Source organism: Canis aureus, chromosome 2, assembly GCF_053574225.1.
Source record: "Canis aureus isolate CA01 chromosome 2, VMU_Caureus_v.1.0, whole genome shotgun sequence".
NCBI classification, from domain to species: Eukaryota; Metazoa; Chordata; class Mammalia; order Carnivora; family Canidae; genus Canis; species Canis aureus.
In genome coordinates, this window is record NC_135612.1 from 44,133,969 (window position 1) to 44,152,274 (window position 18,306).

The following is an 18,306-nucleotide window of genomic DNA, read 5'->3' on the forward strand; positions in this document are numbered from 1 at the left end:
GAGATGTTTTAATATGCAGTGTATAGTCATTCCTCTAATGTAAATTGTTAAAATTATTAGTTTTGCTTTCAAAGAGCAATACTGATCACTGGACTTCATTTAGCTCTGCAAATAGGTCCAAGTTCACACAGTCATGGAATGCATGATGGGATTTTTTTGGGTATTTGCCATTTTATACTGAAAATACCACGGCCCACTTAATATAGGCTTTTGAAGTGCTGTGCAATGGAAATATGAGATGAGCCTATGAGTGTAAGCTATGTATATCTTTTTAAAATTTCTAATAGAAAAAAGTAGAAACAGTTAAATTTTTTAAAAGTTTATTTATCTATTTTAGAGAGAAAAAGTACATGAGCAGAGGGAGAGAGAGGAAAAAACAGACTCTTAGCTGGGTAGGAATCCAGATTCGGTGCTTGATCCCAGGACCCTGAGATTATGACCTGAGCCGAAACCAACAGTCAGATGCTTACCCAACTGAACCACCCAGGTCCACTGAGTTCAGTTTTATTTATTCATATATTAGTATAATTATCTATATATAACTCATATAACTATATATAATATGTATGAGTATATATATATTTAATAAGATTTATCCCATATATTAAAATTTCAAACAGTGATCTATACAAAATGTTATTATTGAGATATTTTAAACTTCACATTTCGTTCTAAGCCTTCAAAACTTTTACATATTTTACATTTATGGCATATTACAATTGGGACTAGCTAACTTTCAATGACTCCATAGTCACACATGGCTAGGGGCTATTATATTTGACATTCAGAGTTTAAGCACGTAAGTCAGTAAAACATCTCATTATGTAGAATATTTTCTCAGGGTTTTTTTTGTAGAATATTTTTGTAGAATATTTTATCAGTTTATTGGGTATTATGATTATGTGGCTATGAATATTTGAATGTAGGTCACTGGGTGGATATATTCTTTCCTGTATCTTGGGTAGATATTAAGAAGTTGAATTTCTGGGTTCTGTGGCTAGTTTATGTTTAACTTAAGAAACCACCACACTGTTTTCAGAAGTGACTGTGTCATTTTACATTCCACTTAGCAATGGATAAGGGGTCCAGTGTCTCCACATTCACACCAGTACTTATTATTGTCTGGCTTTTTGATTATAATGATCCTATTGGGTATGTAGTACGATCTCATCGTGGTCTAAGATTGGTGTTTCCCTAAGGACGAATGATATTGAGTACTTTTTCTGAGGGTTTATTAAGACTTTGGTGAAATTTTATTGAAATATTTGACCATTTTTTAAAATTAGAGTTTATCTTCTCCTTACTAAAAGGTTGTTAAGTGTTCTTTATATATTTTGGATCTACTTTTTTTTTTTTTGCTTTGTTTGTTAGTTTTATCAGATATATGATCTAAAGATATTTTCTCCCAGACTATGACTTCTCTTGTTCATCCTCTTAGTGTCCTTTGAAGCAGAATTTTTGACTTTTAATGCTGTTGAATTTATCAAAGTATTCTATGTATTAGGATGTTGGTATCTATCTAAGAACTTTTTGTGCATTTCAGGATCAGAAGGATATTCCTGAACAAGTTGAATTCTAGAAGTTTTCTTTATTGTTTAGCTCTTGCATTTAGGCCTATGATCCACTGGAGTTAGTTTTTGTGTAGTGTGTGAGGTAAAAGTCAAGCTCATTTGGGGGCACCTGGGTGGTTCAGTCAGTTAAGCATCCAACTCTCTATCTCAGCTCAGGTCTTGGTCTCAGAGTCATAAGTTCAAGCCCCACTTGGGCATGGAGCCTACTTAAAAAAAAAAAAAAAAAGTAAAGCTGATTTTTTTTCATGCAGTATCTACTTGTCCTAGCACTATTTGTTGAAAAAAAAAAAAAAAAAAAAACTTGCCTGATTGAAATACCTTGGCACTTTTGTTAAAAAAAAAAAAAAATTAACCATAGATGTAAAGATTTATTTATAGAACTTCAAATTCGTTCCTTTAAGCTAAATGCTTACAATTGCAAAATCACAGAATAGTCTTGGTTATTCTGCCTTTATAGTAATCTTTTTTATAAGGCAGCGTAGTAGAGAGATTGCTAAAATGGCCAAGATCTCCCACTCTAATTCCTGGGACTATGAAAATGATAAAATATCATATCTTGATTATGTTATATTACATGATAAAGTGGCTCTGCATATGTGATTAAGGTTACTAATCAGTTGACTCTAAATTAAGCAAAAGGGAACTCATCTGGCTGAATGTAGTCACAGAGTGGTTTAGGAGCACAGTTTTCTGACAGATAGTAGAAGAAAACCTCTAGAAGAGACTTCACATGCAGGAAATACGTAGTGCACTGTTGCTTCCTAAGGATGGAGGGGGCCATGAGACAAAAAATGCAGGTGGATTCTAAAAGGACTGCAAAGCCCCTGAATGATAGACAATGTGGTGATGGGCATCTCGGTTCCAAAGCAGGAAGAAGGTAAATCTCTCCAAGAACTGGAATGAGTTTTAAAGAGAACTCTGAGGTCTAATTGAGAACAAATCTGGCCAACACTTCAAATTCAGTCTTATGCAACATTGAGCAGAGAACCGAGCCATGTCCTGCTGGACTTCTGCTGTACACAACTGTCAGCTTACTAAATAGCTTTTTTTTTTAAAGCATCTAATTTTATGATAATTTCTTATAGGCAGAAGAAAACAATGGTAGTATGGCTCTTTCAACTTTTATGCTCATCTTTAAAAAAAAAATGTTCTGGATGATCTAAATACTTTACATATCCACATATATTTTAGGGTTGACTTGTTAAATTCCACAAAGAAGCCTAAAGGACTACATTGAATTGGTGGGTCATTTTGAATTGATTACCATCTTAATAAAGTTAAGTCTTTCAATGGATGAATATTAAATATACATTCATTTATTTAAGTCTTTTAAAAATTCCTCTTAGTAATCTTTTTTTAATATAAACATCTTGCAATGATTTTATTAAATTTATTCTTAAATCTTTGATTTCTTGCAATGGCATTATCATTAGGATTATTTTCTTAATTTCAGTTTTGTGTGATTCCTTGCAAACACAGAAATGCCATTGATTTCTGAATATTCTGAATGCATTATCTACATTTGCTAAGTATGTTCATTAGTCTAGTAATTTTCTATGTATACATAGAGTTTTCCATGTATAAGACTAAGTCATGTGCAAACAATGATAGTTTTACTTCTCTTTTCCAAATTCAATGCCTTTACATTTTTTTCTTTTCCATATTGTACTTGCTTAAATCTCAAGGAAAAACTCAAATAGAAGTGATGAGAGTTGATATTCCTGCCATGTTCCCAGACTTAGAGGTAAATAATTCTGTCTTTATTAAGCGTGGCATCAGTCTGTGGTTTTGTTTTGCTCTTCTGCAAGTGTGTCTTCATAAAATTGGAGCAATCTATTTTATTCTCCAATTTCTGAGATACTTCATCAAAAATGTGTGTTAAATTTTGTAAAATGTTTCTTCCGCACCTATTGAGATGATATTATGTGTTTTGTTCTTTATTCTAATAATATGATACAATGAATTAATTGGCTTGTTACTCTATGCTTGCTTTCCTGGAATAAACCCTACTTGTCATGATGATGCTTTTTATGTGCTGCTAGTTTCAGTTTACTAATAATATTTTGTTAAAGATACTAATACCACTGTTTATGAGGGATATCGGTCTGTCGTCTTCTCTTTTTGTGATTCTTTAGAAGTCCTAACTCTCAGAGTGATAATGACTTTGTAGAATGAGTTAGGATATGTTTCCTCTCACTCTGTTTCCTGAAAGAGCTTTTGAAAAATTGGTGTTCTTTAAAAATTTTATAATATTCACCCAAGAAATCTTCTGAGCCTGGATTCTTTACTTTGGAAATGTTTTTATTTTTTTGTCAAGTTTTTATTCAAATTCCAGTTAGTTAACATATAGTATAACATTAGTGTCAGGTGTACAATATAGTGATTCAACATTTCTATACAACACCCAGTGCTCATCACAAGTGCCCTCCTTAATTGCATGCTCAATTTCTTTAATTATTGATTTATTCAAATGTTCTATTTCTTTATGATTCAATTTAGTAATTTGTATCTTTTTAAGGTTATGTCTTTTTTAGCTGCATTGTCTAATTTTTTGCCATATACTTGTTCATCAAACTTTTTTGTAATCATATTAATTTTTGTAGGGTTGGTGCTAATGTCTATTCATTCATTTTTGATTTTGAAAATTTGTATCTTGTCCCTTTTTGCCTGTTGGTTTAGGTAAAGGATATTCAATTTTTTTGACCTTGTTAAAAAAACAACTTGTGCATTCCCTGGTTATTTTTGTCCCTTTTCTGTTTTACTGTCTTCTCTTCTAATTTCTATTTCTCTTTTTATTTTGCTGGTCATGGATTTAGTTTGCTCTTCTTTTTCCAGTTATTTAAAGTAGAAATTTATATTATTAATCTGAGACTTTTCTTTTCATCTAAAACTAAAAATTTCCTGCAAAATGCTGGCTTAGCTGCATTTATGCAAATTTTTCAAAATGTTGCACATGCATTTTCACCCATTTAAAAATATTTTCTATTTCTTTTTTTTTTTTTTTTTTTTAATTTTTTATTTATTTATGATAGTCACACATTGAGAGAGAGAGAGAGGCGGAGACATAGGCAGAGGGAGAAGCAGGCTCCATGCACCGGGAGCCCGATGTGGGATTCGATCCCAGGTCTCCAGGATCGCGCCCTGGGCCAAAGGCAGGCGCTAAACCACTGCACCACCCAGGGATCCCAATATTTTCTATTTCTTTGTGCATTTTTCTTTAATCCATGGCTTACTTAGAAGTGTGTACATTTCCAAATATTTGGAGATAATCCAGATTTCTTTCTGTTTTTTTTTTTAATTTCTAATTCTTTTGTGATCAGATAACAAATTTCATGTGAACTTATTAAGACTTATTTGATGGTGCCTGGTTGGCTCACTTGGTAGAGCATGGGACTCTTGATCTCAGGGTCAAGTGTTTGAGCCTCATGTCGAGTGCTGAGATTGCTAAAAAAATTTAAAAAAAAATAGAAACTTAAAAAATACTTATTTTGTGGCCTAGCATATAGTATACCCTAGAAAATATACCATTGTACATGAAAAAATTACATATCCTATAGTCCCTTTTGAGAGATTTTTATATATGTCAGTTAGGTCAGATTGGTTGAAACTTGTGGCCAAATCTTTGATATTTTTTTTATTTCTTGGTAGCCTATCAATTATTTTGAGTGGGATATTCAAATGTTCAACTATTCATGAAGAAGTAACACTATTGTCATTCAATTTTGTCAGATTTGTTTCATGTATTTTAGCTAGCATGTTTCCTGATGCATTTGAACTTTTATCACAATAAAATGTCTTCTTTGTTTCTAGTAATATCTCCTATTTCAGTCTCTTTTTAAAAATATAAACTTTCCATTTCTTCTCTATATATGTGTGCACAACTGCTATTTGTAAGACTTGCATGGAAGACAAAATTAAAAAAAATGAAAAAATGGACAAAGATTTTAAAGAAAAATTTGAACCCCCCAATAAAGAAAATTATAGTATTATCACAAATATGATTTCATCATAAGTCATTAAGCAAGAAAGAAGCTGTTGTGTTTTGTTTTTTTTAAGATTTTATTTATTCATTCATGAGAGACACACACACACACAGAGGCAGAGATACAGGCAGAGAGAGAAGCAGGCTCCATGCAGGGAGCCCAATGTGGGACTCAATCCGGGGACTCCAGGATCATGTCCTGAGCTGAAGGCAGATGCTCAACCCCTGAGCCATCCAGGCATCCCCATCATTGTGTATTTGTATTTAAGATACCATCTACAGTGGCAATAAAAGCAATAAAGAATCATATACCAACTAACAGAAAAAAATACGAATCTGTTATCAGAAATATAAGAAAAATGATCACAAACACACTATTGTATGAGATGTTGAAACACATTTTTAGGTATTTCAAAAATAGACCATCCCCCCAAAAAGAGAGAACTCCACAGTTATATAAAAAATGCAAGAAATACAACAAGGTTGATTTAACTTATTTATTGTTTCTTACTACCCTATATAAATAATGGCTAAGATTGCCTGAAGGTCTATTCAGTGAGGGTTATTCAAGGTGGTGCTCATAACAATTTTAAAGCATTATTTCTATTATGTTTGTTTGACGGATGAAAAACAAAACAAAACAAAACAACCCAAAATTGAGGCTAGAGAGATCAGTTATTTTCCCTTGGTCCAGTAACTAACAAATGCTATGTAATATACAAACTCAGGTCTGTCTATGCCAGAAACTTCAAAGCATACATTATATAAGAGAATTCAGATGAACACATTACTAGAGAAAAGAAAGCTAGAAACTGATAACTTTTTTCTAGCCCCAATCTATAACTTTTCAAACGTTAAACTGAAAAAAATTTTCTAAATATCTCACAAATCAGGAGTATATTAAACCTACATCTGCAAACTTAAAACAAGAAAAATCAGAGCTAAAATGACCCAAAAGTACCTTAGAACCAAAACTATACATGACATGTAAATTGTAATATTAAGTATATTCATTATTTTAAAAAATGTTTTAAAGGAATAAAGTAATGCAAGAACTTAGAAAATATTTTCAAAAGGAACGTAAGATCACAGGAAGATTTTAATTAAAAAGGAGGAGGGGGCAGCCCTGGTGGCTCAGTGGTTTAGCATGCCTTCAGCCTGGGGTGTGATCCTGGAGACCCAGGATCAAGTCCCACGTCGGGCTCCCTGCATGGAGCCTTCTTCTCCCTCTGCCTGTGTCTCTGCCTTTCTCTCTCTCTCTGTGTCTCTCATGAATAAATAAAATAAAAATCTTCAAAAAAATAAAATAAAAAATAAAATAAAAAAATGAAAAGGAGGAGGACGTGGGTGACTCAGTCTGTTAAATGTCTGCTTTGGCTCAGGTCATGGTCCTGGGGTTTGGGTTTCCTGGGATCCAGCCCTTCATCAGGCTCCCTGCTCAGTGGGGGATCTGCTTCTCCCTATCTCTTTACCCACCCCTCACTCATGCTTGTTCTCTCACTCTCTCTCTCAAATAAATAAATAGAATCTTAAAAAAAAAGAGAAGAAAGGAAAATTATTAACTTCACATTACTCATAAGAAGTAATACTCATAAAAAAAGACAGCCCTCTACACCTGATCCTTTCAATACAGTTGCAATTAAAATCTTAATTGAAACTTCTAGATACCATGACAAAATAAACCGAACGTTCTCCCAAATGAAAAAATAATGGAAATATGCAGCAATAGATTGATGATAAACCTGCACTAATGTATTTTCAAACATACTGAAATGTCATCAAACCATCACACCTTAGTGGGAATTTTGGAGTTACAGGTATTTTGTTCAGTGTAAAGAGCCCATAAGGAAAACAATCTTATATGGCAATCAAATGCATTATAAAAATGGTATATAAAATCTCTGAGGAAATGCAGATTAATCAACAAATGTGATTTTTTCCCCTTTTAGTGCTTTTGTTTACTTTTTAATGTTTTCAAGTAATTAGTATTAAATTTAAGAAAAACAAAATTGGAAAATAAATTTACATACATGATAGCATTAGAACTATTCATTGTAATATGTAAACAGAAATTATAAATATATATGTAATGTATATTTATATTAATATATGAAATAAAAATTTTATTTACTAACTTGTCAATAAATAATAAACTCTCCCAGGGGAAAAAGCTCATGATCAAAGGATATACACACGAGATATGAAATAAAAGAAACAAATGGTTCATTGATTTCAGATAGAATTTTAATGTTACTAGAAATTTTTAATGCCAGTCTTTCACTAAATCTCCCAGAAAGTAGAAAGGATGACACATCCCCCAACTTATACAGTGAGACTACCATAACCTTAATTCCAAACCTAAGAACAGGTAAAATGGGAAATTTCATAGTGAGTCATCATAAAAATAGATTGACGAATGAAAAACAAAATATTGGTAAATTCAGCCCAACAATACAGAATACAGCTATACAAAACCAAGTTGACTTTATTTCTGGAATGCAAGGATGGTTTAACATTTTTAAACTGGTCAGTGTAGTTGACATAAACAAAAAGATAAAAGAAATCTTATCTTGTCACCCTTAAAAATTCAGTAAAAATATTTGATAAAAGTTAAGGTCCATTCATTATAAAAATCACATACATGTTAGGCATAGAAAGACACTTTCTAAATCTGACTAATGCTATCTGCAAAACCTAGAGCAAATATAGTTAATGATAAAATGTTAATAATATCCCTCTGGAGTCAGGGTAAAGAACAAGGATGCCTATGTTCTACACATCCCTCAAACATCATACTGAAAGTCCTACCCAGTGCTAGGATAAATTGCAGGGGAGAAAAAAGTGATTATTTGCAGTTGATATAATTATGGCTATAATTAATTGATTATCTATATTATTATAGTAATATACATATTTACATGCTAATTAACATACGGATGTTATATTAGCATTTTATGTGTAGTTTTCTGGAAATAAGTTCAATGTATAAACATAATATGTGACTTCATTTACCACTATGTTAGAAAAGGAAACTTTTCAAAGATATGATTTATAACAGAATCAAAATATTAAATTACTAGAAGTGACCTTAATAAAAAATTGTAAGTCATGTATAAAGAAAACTGTAAAACATACGTAAAAAGTACACCATGAATGTGTAATAGAATGTACTCATGTATTGGAAGACTCATTATTGTAAATATTAACTGCTACCAAACTGTTCTATAGATTCAATTAAATTCTAATAAAATATTAACAGGCTGTGTATGTAGAACTTTATCCATAAATCGATTCAAACATTTACATGGAAAAGACCAAAAGTAGACATGATAGTAGTAAAAAAAATAAATTATTCTATTACAAGGCAGAACATCATAAAATTATAGTAATTAAGACAGTATTGTATCAAAAATAAGGGTAATAACATAATTTATTAAACCTGACAGATCGAAGTAGAAAAAATAGTTATCGCTTTTCCTCCCACAATTACCCTCTTAATAAACATCTTCTCGGGATCCCTGGGTGGCGCAGTGGTTTGGCGCCTGCCTTTGACCTAGGGCGTGATCCTGGAGACCCAGGATCGAATCCCACGTCAGGCTCCCGGTGCATGGAGCCTGCTTCTCCCTCTGCCTGTGTCTCTGCCTCTCCCTCTCTCTGTGTGACTATCATAAATAAATAAAAAATAAAATAAAATAAAAAATAAACATTTTCTCAAGGTGCAAAGGTTTACTGGAGGAAGGTATAATCACATGAATTCCACTATTTTTAAATGGGTAATTGTATGCGCCACTAGGAGCATGAAGTCCATACTTGATTTGCTAGTCACCATAAAAAATGTGATAGTTACTTTTCTATCCCCAGTTAGGGAACAAGCCAGGGGATGGCGTTCCACAGTGCCTCCCACCTTTCCCACTGAAAGCCATTGTATTGATTGGTGTAGGTGAGTGAGAGTTCCTCATCCAGGCAGAGTCTGACTCACCTTCCTTTGAGCAGCAGATCAATTTACTAGATAGGAGTGAACATTTTTCCATTATTCCTATTCTGATTATAGGTTTTAACTGAGTTAGATTACTCACCTAAAATTAATTTTAAGTTTTTTCCCATGCATGGAAAAATATTTGAAATAAAAATAACTCAAATTAGTGTGAAGTCTCTCTACTTAGAGTTTCTTAAAAGTTCTCTTTGGGCACTAAGAAATGAGGGGTTCAGTCCCAAAGGAGAAAGAGAGTGCATATTATATTTTTGGAGCTCTTTGGTGATCAAGAGATATTGAAATTATCTCTATGTTTTCCATGGTGTGGGCTACACCATGGGTCATGCTGACTTATTTGTAGGCATTACTGTGGCAGAGAATATCATCAGTTTAATTATAATGAGGAGGTTGCTGATATCAAAAGAAATAATCCATTAGAAGTCTTCATGAAGATAAAAAAAATAGTTTGACTTCATAAGACTTTCTCAGTCTTCTTTCCAGAGTTTTTATCTTGCTGCATATAAACTCAAATTTAGCCATAATCTATTATTTACATTTTTATCTTACTCTCTAATTTTTGCCATCAGCTGCTCAAGCATTATAAAATTGAACAGCTTGAGATTAGCATTCAAGGTTTTAGCCAGAAAAGCTTTACTCTCAAATACCATATTATAGTTTAGCTATTTATCCATAATCAAATTTATAGTAATTAGATAAAATGCATAAGGATTTTAAATCCATCCTTCATGTAATCTAATTTATATTTATAACTTCATAATTATATTATATGCCAATGATTATTAGAATCTTACATATTGAGAATGAACAATGGATGAAAGATAGACTTTTATCTTTTCCTGGGTTATTCAATCTCACTAATTATACATTTAATAATGATCAATTATAAGTTAATGTACATAATTGTTTTATTAAATCTAAATCATAGTTAAACACTTATTAAATAATCTAAGTTAGTGTTGCCCTTTCATATCTTTCAGCAAATTAGAGTTGCATTCGCCCGCCTAAATTTTTCTTTAAAATTCTTTCTTGTACTGCTTACTGCCTTGACAATAACAACCTATTTGTGGTGACAAAACACGGAGAATGAAACTTTATATTTCAAATGATTGTGTCTATTTTGTTTGCTGGTCTGTTGCCTAAGTGCTGGTCTGTCTGTGAGAGAAAATTAATACTATTTAATATGAAGTGGTATAATCATAGTCTTGATGTAGTCAGATCATACTTTAAGCTTTCCACATCACCATCTCATTTTACAACTAAACAACCTTGATGGGCAGGAACTATTATTATTCCCTTTAAAGGAAGAAGAGGGCAGCCCCAGTGGTGCAGCAGTTTAGCGCCGCCTTCAGCCCAGGGCATGATCCTGGAGAACAGGCATCAAGTCCCACATCAGGCTCCCTGCGTGGAGCTGCTTCTCCCTCTGCCTGTGTCTCTGCCTCTCTCTCTCTCTCTCTCTGTGTGTGTGTGTCTCTCATGAATAAATAAATAAAATCTTTTAAAAAAATAAATAAAGGAAAAAGAAAACGGAAGCATGGGGAACAGGCAATGAATGGGAAAACCAAGCATCTGGACTCTAGACCTCACATCCTAAAGCACTGGGTTGTTTTTTGTTTTTTCCCCATCTCTGTCTTTGTTCTCAGCTTGAGCTTATAGGAGTCTAACGTCTGAGAGATACAAATGTAAGTTATTTGTTACCTCCATGCAGTATTTTCCTATTAAAAAACTGTAACTGTTGGGGCGCCTCTGTGGCACAGTCGATTGAGTGTCCCACTCTTGGTTTCAGGTTAGGTCGTGATCTTAGTATCCTGAGATGGAGCCAGGAATCAGGCTTCACGCTCAGCGGGGACTGCCAGCAATTCTCTCTCTTCCTCTCCTTCTGTCCCTCCTACTCATGCTCTTTTTCTCTCTCTAAAATAAATAAATCTAAAAAATGAAAACAAACAAAAATCCTGTAGCTGTGTTTCTTGCTATATAAAAAAACATTATATATATATATATAAACATTTCTAGTTATGATATGTGAGAGGAAGATTTCCCATTTATGAAGCCATATATGATTCTTGAATTTTATTTATGTTGTTCACTATAATTCATCACAGTTGTGTTATTCTTTCATTTCAAATAAAATTCGAAGGCCAAAGCAAAGGTGGGGATTTTTGGTTTTGTGTATTTTTTTAAAATTATGTTTTAGTACAGTTTTAGTTTTATAGAAAAATTGAGCAGATAGTCGAGTTCCCCTATACCCTACCTGCAGTCCCCCATCTCAGCGCACCGTTTCCCTTATTATGAATATCTTGCATTCCTGTGGTTGAATACATCTTATTGCCAAATACCATGCAAAGCACTCAATGTGTATTCTTATATCATCTTCCTAATAACCCAGTGAAGGGAGTACAATGCTATTTTAAAGATGAGGGATCTGAGATTCAGAAAGGTTCAAACAAGACAGAGAGAAAGTAGACAGCTTTTTTTGAAAACCAGATTCTGGGGTGGCTGGGGGGCTCACCTGATTGGACCTCCAACTCGTGACTTTGGCTCAGGTCATGATCCTGGGGGCCTGGTATCCAGCCCCACATCAGGTTCTGGGCTCAGCAGCATGTCTAATTATCTGCCCCGCCCCCCCCCCCCCCCCCCCCCCCCCCCCCCCCCCCGCCTCTCCTCCCACTCACCTGATCTCACTGTGTGTCTTAAATAAATAAATAAATAAATAAATAGATAAACAGATAAATAAATAAATAAATAAATCTAAAAAAGAAAGAAGAAAACCAGATTTATTCTGAAGCCAAAATGTATCTTTTCTTACTTTCTCTTTTAAGAAACTTGAAGCCTCAAAGTAATTTAAATATTAGAATGTTCACAGAGGGCACATTCCTCTGTTTGATTGCTGTTGTCCTAAATCTGGCATGTTTATATACTGAATAACACAAAGTGAGTGAGTATACATTTAGTGTATAGCATCTTTCCGTTCAAAGAGAATAGTCACTGATCTGCTAATACAAAAGAAGACACAAAATATCTTCATATTTGAATGCTGGTGATTACTGAAACCTATCATTACTGCATTAGCTACAATACTGATCCCTTAAACTGGTCACATTTTAAATAATTTTGCAATGATGTCCTAGTTTTTAATTAGATGACCAACATTTTATAATATGGAGCACCTAAAATCTGAATGTTCCCAACATTACGCTTTTACATTTATAAATCGGTCTCAGAGTCAATTTGGTTGACTAGAAGTAATCCCATGAAACAAGCTTTCACCCTTAAATATCACACATTTTAAAACTTTTAAAACTGTGATCAATTATACTTTTGAAAAGAATCAAAAAGGGTGTGCCAGGGTGTCTCAGGGGGCTAAGCATCTGCCTTCAGCTCAAGTCATGATCTCAGGGTCCTGGGATTGAGCCCCACAGTGGCCCTGGCTCAGCAAGGAGTCTGCTTCTCCCTCCTCCCACCCCTGCTCATGCTCTCTCACTCTCTCTCTCATAGGTGGAATATAAGAAATAGTGAAAGGGTTTATAAGGGAAAGAAGGGGAACTGAGTGGGAAAAATTAGAGAGAGAGACAAACCATGAGAGACTCCTAACCCTGGGAAACAAACAAGGGGTAGTGGAAGTGGAGGTAGGCAGGGGATTGGGGTGACTGGGCACTGGGGGGGGCACTTGACGGGATGAGCACCGGGTGTTCTACTAGATGTTGGCAAATTGAATTTAAATTAAAAAAAAGTAAAAAGTAAATAATAAATAAATAAATAAATAAATAAATAAATAAATAAATAAATCAAATCTTTTTCTCAAAAAGAAAAATACACCAAAAAAGTAAAAGCATAATTCGAGTCATTTCATAGAAGTGGTTACTTCGACAAAATTGTTCACATTCACTACGGGGAAAGGCGTTTTTAGACTCCACAAGCCTGGGTGTCTGCCATCGGCGTCCTTGGCAGCGGTGCCTTCCCAAAGGCATCTCCGGACGTGACAGGAGATGAATTCAGTTCACTGCGTCAGGCCCGGTGACCTGGTCCCCAACGAGATACATGGACTCATTTTGCTTCCTTGCTTAGTATCTTCTCTAGACGCCAGACTGGAGAGACCGTATCTTGAAGGTGATTCGGTGAAAACGGCGGCAATTGCGCAGCAATCTCTGTGGCTGCTGCAGCCCGGTGGGAGCCGTCGGGTTCCCTAGTACGCAAGAGCTTTGATCAAGCGCCCAAGTAGGGAAGCTGATGCGCTCAGCCTGGAGCGAAGCCGACGAGATGGGGAATCACGCGGAGCTTATTCCGATGCAGGCGGCGGCGCTCCGCACCAGGGACGACGTGGGCATCCTGTCCAGTGAAACGGGGCATTGCGGCCGGGGTTTGCAGTTAATCACATCCGCGGTTCCATCAGCAAAATCGTTCTCTTGCTGCTTCCCTGCTTGGGCGAGGGCTTATGAACTGACAGGGGTACAGAATGAGGAGTGAGACCAGTGATAAACAACGACGGAGAACATGAAACGGAGCTCTCTTTCTTGCCTTTTCTCATTGTTCTTAGTCAGAAAGCAGAAGCACGTTGGCGTCCAGAGCCTTGTGATGGGATATTCACATTTTCATTTGTGAGTCTAATGACTTTTTACGAATTATTTTGAGGAGTAAGGAGGAGAAACATTGCTTTATCTTCAGAACACAGTGAGCAAGACATATAAAACTTACTGAATGTAAAAACACGGGAAAGGGAACTCGAGTCCGTGAAAATGACACAATGTACCTAAGCTTCATTAATTCATTAATTTATTGAATAATTAATTGATTGTTAAACAGACTTCAGAGAGCATACACTGAGTGCTGTCTTCTTTCCATGATGAGGCTGAAAACTTGGTGGCACGAAAAGATAAAACAAGTGTAGGTGGATTTACTATGCAGCTGGAACAAACAAAACACCAAAATAAACACAAATTTCAGAGCAAATTGTCTATGTGGTCATTTCTTTTTGTAAAATTTGCAAATGAAGTTTCAATTGCAATTGGCTATTACTTTCCACTACATTCCTTATTATATTCCCTACAGCTGTTACATCACTGAGGTGACCTTGGGCTTTTGGGGATTTGACTGAAGGAAAATTGAGTATCCTGGGTTCATTTAGATTGAGTCTAGCGGAAAAAAAAATATGTATATATATATATATATATATATATATGTATGTATTTCACTTGTTTGTTTAAAACATTTATATTTAATACACAAAGTACATAAAATATATACATATGTGTGTATGTATATTTAATATATAAAATATATGCCTATGCATGTGTGTGTGTGTGTGTGTACATATCTATAGTTGTGCAGTTACCTCTTTGTTTAGGTATAAGTGTACTATTATTGGAATGGCTTTCAAGGATACTTCTGTTTCCTGTTTTGTTAATTCACCCAGCTTTGCAACACAGAGGTCAGTCCAGAGGACCTATCATACCGATCTTGGTATGAACATGTCTTATAGCACCTAAAAGATGTGGCTAGAGCTAGGCCCCAAGGTTTGAAGTATACAAAATCAGAAATCAGTAAATGAGAAATTCTTTAAATCAATAAACATATAAACCCATAAGCAATGAATTTTTTTCTTATCAAAATGCATAGTTAGAACAAAATTTTTATCTGTTATATAATTGAGAATACAGTGCACTTAACTGTAAATGCAAGAAAGATGTTTTTCTTTTTTCTGAATGAGATTTTCACAAAGTGAAATGTACCAGAATCCTTGTGTTTGCTGGACACAGATCTGAAGCAGTACCATAATGGGAAAATCTGTGATCACACATTCAGGACATGAGCTTGGGAGAGTTTTTCCCATTTTGACAACAACCCTAAAAATTATGGGACACAGGCAGGAACAATCTGTAAGTCTAAAAGGAATTCTCTAAGCCACGAAACAACAAAAAATTGTTCATCAAACATATTACTAACAAAAAGTCTGAATTATCTATTCTCTTTGCAAAAATAACATTATAAAATTGTTATCATATCAAGAAATCACTAAAGAAAATGCAACCAAACAGCGAGGAAAAGAAGGTCGGTTAATACAAATGTTTTATTATTGGTTTGGTTTTGTGGCGCTTATGGCATTTTTCAGCTTTTTAAAATTCAACATTTGTTATGGTTTCCTTATTTCATGTGGAACAAATATTCAATTTTGCACCTCTTTCTTCATTCATAATTTTAGATTCCTTTTTCCTCAAAGGAGTCTTCTAAATTTTATAAGCTTATGGCTCCATAAAATCTGGATAAACCTGTGGAAGCAAGAATTATATGATTCTTGATCTTCTCTCAATAAATACAAAGGAATATTCTTTAACTCACTGCTTCTAGAAGGCATATGCTCTTAAAGGGGTCATTCTTTTATGTTGCAAATTCCATTATCAGGGTCTCTGATAAACAATAGCGCTCATATCCTACTGATCTCCAAATATCTCTAAAGTCTTTTTTTTGGTCAGATTCCTTTTACCCAATAATATTAAGTCATGGTTCAACATCTGGCCAAGATGACAACATGACTAGAAAAATCACTGACATGGTCCAAATAATATGAGTTTCTGAGAAAAAAAAGGAATTAAATGTTGATGATTGTATGATTTTTACTCATAACTATCTGATTGAAATTTAATAATTATGTAAATACAGGTTTCAATAATCCTATCACTGGATTCTAGGCCAGGAGGATTAAACGCAAACAAACATATAAACAAATAATAACAGCAAAACTCTTCACAGGGGGGGATAGAAAGTCATGGAAAAGATATCTCACTGCAATATGATGAAGCTTTAATAGATCAAAAACAGATACAGGTATAAAATGAAGATATTTAAGATTGTGTATATGATTGGATCATCCAAAGAAGCAAACTGGAGTAAAAGTCTGAAGAGTATTGCATACCAATATAATTCATTAAGACTGTGTTCTTTTTTTTTTTAAAGTTATTTCTTAGAAGATTCTCAAACTGTTTTAAGACTTTACTGATTTATTCATGAGAGACAGAGAGAGAGAGAGAGAGAGGCAGAGACACAGGCAGAGGGAGAAGCAGGCTCCATGCAGGGGATCCCGATGTGGGACTTGATCCCGGGTTCCCAGGATGACGCCCTGGGCTGAAGGCGGCACTAAACCACTGAGCCACTCGGGCTGCCCAAGACTGTGTTCTTTACATAGCAGAAAACCATCACAGATAGTTACAAAAGGGCAAGATGTTATATGGTCTGTGTTTTAGTGGCAGTGAGGACAATTGAAATGGTACAAGAAGTGAAGAATACATTCTAAGCAGTCAAGTAACCATCCCGGATTAGTGGCCCCAACTCAATGTGTGAAACGTCACACTGCAAAGCAGCTCCAATTTTTTTTCTAAAACTACAATCATTTCGGGAATTATTTTTACAACTACAGATGATAACTTGCAGAGTTTTTATTCATTTTTTTCAAAGACATTTATTTATTTGAGAGAGAGAGCACGATAGAGAGAGCTTGAGCAGGGGAGGGGGTGCAGAGGGAGAGGGATAAGCAGAGTCCCTGCTGAGCAGGGAGCCTGATGTGGGACTCACTCCCAGGCAGGGATCACAACCTGAGCTGGAGGCAGACACTCAACCACAGAGCCCCCGAGGCGCCCATATCATTTTTAAAGCTCTGACTAGCTCTACTATTTTGTGTAATAGAATTCCAACACTCCCATAACTTGAAATTGTTCAGCTTATGACATGAGGATTTTATAAACTTAGAAAATGTCATGGATGTGAGAAGATTTGCCATATTCCCAACTTGTCACGTTTATTTATTTCCCCTCCAGTTCCCACATCAGATGGATGATTTTCTCTTCTCTGTCGATTAGATAAATGGAGGTATGCAGTCAGAGTTGAGACAAATAGGGCATTAAAAATATGAAATATAACAATGTATGATATTGGAGATAATTTTAGGTGCCAATGGGCACAGATTAAACTTTCTCATTGATTAATTTCGTTAACCATTCATTTAATTGTCAATTCTCTCATTTATTCATCAGTTCATCAAATATCTATTACCTCTTTCAGTACCGTATTTTAAATCAAAACTACAAACTTTAAAAGTATGTGAATATTTTTACTTCCAGTATGGTTAAGTAGTTCCAACAGACAACATTAGATTCTAGAGGAAATATTTAAAAACCAGCTACACGTAGGCAGAAATGTGAAGAGAGTTGATACTCAGAGAAAGGAAACAAAATAGGGTGATTTTCTTAGTTTCATGACTTTTCACCCAGGAGAGGGCTTCTGTCTGTCTCCCATGAGTTAGCTAAAACTCCAATGGGATAATTACAGTAGAAGTGGTTTAATAAGCCAGGTGACAGAGACTAGGGCACTGGCAATAAAGGGGGGTTAGTGGCAATAAAGAATCTTGGAAGATATTGGGTAAGCACCATATTTTCTGCATAAACTCTGTGGAAATCTTTGGCTGACCCCTGAGACTTACACGTGTAGAGTAGTATCTAAGCACTCCAGCAAAGCCTAAAAGAACTAAGCTGTGATTTGACCTTTATTCTCATCAGGGAAAACAGAGATTGTAGTTCCACTTCAGCAAAATTAACTAGTTGCTCACATTAAAAAAAAAAAAAAAAAAAAAAAAAGTCCTCTTCAAAAGAATATAACAAAATATAGAACTTCTATAAAATATCCTTGACAATGTCCAGTATGCAACACAGAACTACAGGGAATACAACAATAGAAACAAAATTAAACCTGTCCTTAAAAGAAAAGACCATCAGTAG